This window comes from Furipterus horrens, unplaced genomic scaffold (genome assembly GCF_987537825.1).
Source record: "Furipterus horrens unplaced genomic scaffold, mFurHor1.1.pri manual_scaffold_1, whole genome shotgun sequence".
Lineage (NCBI taxonomy): Eukaryota > Metazoa > Chordata > Mammalia > Chiroptera > Furipteridae > Furipterus > Furipterus horrens.
The window spans coordinates 20,191,168-20,193,104 of record NW_028327171.1 but is presented as its reverse complement, the minus strand read 5'-3'; the positions used below and the strand labels follow the sequence as shown (position 1 = coordinate 20,193,104).

The window sequence follows — 1,937 nt, the reverse complement described above, 5'->3', positions numbered from 1 at the left end:
TATATAACTGATTAGGTCACTTAGGATTCTCAACATTATTTTATTCTTTGGTGGAGAGATCAGGGCATTGAACTTATGCTTTCCCAAGCTCTTTAAATGAGGAAGCATGAGCCCTGTGAAAGTCTCACCTGAGAATGGAACCAGCCCCAAGCCAGCAAAGCTTCAAACGGATAACCCATTTGAACTTTAGATAAAACTTCCTCTAATTCTATCCTTGAACTACTCAGGTTTTTGAGTCAATGACTTTTTTATCTTTTTTCTTTTGTGGTAAATTCATCATGGGAAGTTTTTGTTTGTTTGTTGTTATTTACAACTCATAGTATCTTAACATACTTCCTTGTAGATCACCACCATTAAACACAGACAGCCATAATGACTCACGTGCATAGGATGATGAATCTATAAGGGTTCATTCTGAAATTAGTTTTCAGGGTGTAGGCTTCTGGAATTCTTTTATCCAAACAGCCGATCCTGCTTCCAGGCCCTTCCTAGTCCTGTCCCCCACGTCTATCCTCCTGAGCTTGACAGTGACACAGATGTGTATCACCCTAGTTATGAGGAAGTTTGCTACAGGTGCTTATTGAAAGGATGAGGGCTGAGATTGGATGTGCAGGCTGGGATGTACATATTTATGTAAGACTGCCTCACACACTAGATGGAACATGGTATCAGATATGGAAGGAAGTGATGGGCTGCAGGCTCCTGTATGCATTTCTAGTATGTTCACCATGCCATAAACTTTTCTTATATCAATACAAATATGTTTTTCTGATTGTCCTTCAGTAGTGGTGAATGCTTGGTAGAGAAAGTCATAGAAACAACTAGATCATGCCAATATATGTTAATGACTTTTCAGCCTCATCTGGTTCCTCAGTGCTGGGAAGCAGCTGCACTGATCCCGAGACCTTCGTGCAGGCCACCTCTGATGCCCACTGTGTCTTCAACATGGGAACTGAGATTGGTTTCAACATGTATCTGCTGGATATTGGTGGTGGCTTTCCTGGCTCTGAGGATGTAAAGCTTAAATATGAAGAGATTGCCAGTGTCATCAACCCAGCCCTGGACAAATATTTTCCACCCGACTCAGGAGTGACAGTCATAGCGGAGCCAGGCAGATACTATGTTGCATCAGCTTTCACACTTGCAGTTAATATCATTGCCAAAAAAACTGGTACTAAAGGAACAGACAGGCTCTGAAGATGAAGATGAGCCCGTTAAAAAACCTTTATGTATTATGTGAATGATGGAGTATATGGATCATTTAATTGCACCCTCTATGATCATGCACATGTGAAGCCCCTTCTGCAGAAGAGGCCCAAATCAGATGAGCAGTACTATTCATCCAGCATATGGGGACCCACATGACCTCGATCGCATCGTAGAGCACTGTGCCTTGACCGAGATGCAGGTTGAGGACTGGTTACTCTTTGAAAACAAGGGTGTTTACACCATCGCTGCTGCTTCCATGTTCAGTGGATTCCAGAGGCCGACTATCTACTACGTGATGTCCGGGCCGACATGGCAACTGATGCAGCAAGTCCAGAGCCACAGCTTCCCACCCGCCGTGGAGGAGCAGGAGGTTGGTGCCCTGTCAGTGTCCTGTACCTGGGAGAGCAGGATGGAGCGCCCCCCGGCAGGCTGTGCTTCAGCACGTATTAACGTGTAGATGCCGTTCTGTAGCTGTCACTGCGAGGGTAGCTTGAGTCAGGGGATTGGAGGGGACCACTTAATTATTGCTAGTTTTGGAAATGTCTTTGTAAGTAGGGTTGGCACAGATGGAACACTATGGAAGGCTAGGAGACGGGGTCACACTGATCTGTGTTCCTATGGAAATTTTGAATATTTGTTTTATATGGATTTTTCTCAGTTTTCAAATGCTACTAAAGAGTGCCCCTCTACTGCCAAACAAGCATTTGTAGCTTGTACATTGGCAGAAT

At 44.2% G+C, this 1,937-nt stretch overlaps 1 pseudogene; it reads left to right on the top strand.

Moving 5' to 3' along the window:
• The first annotated feature begins 828 nt into the window (after window positions 1-828).
• On the top strand, window positions 829-1,666 carry LOC150020739 (ornithine decarboxylase pseudogene; annotated as a pseudogene).
• Window positions 1,667-1,937: the final 271 nt, after the last annotated feature.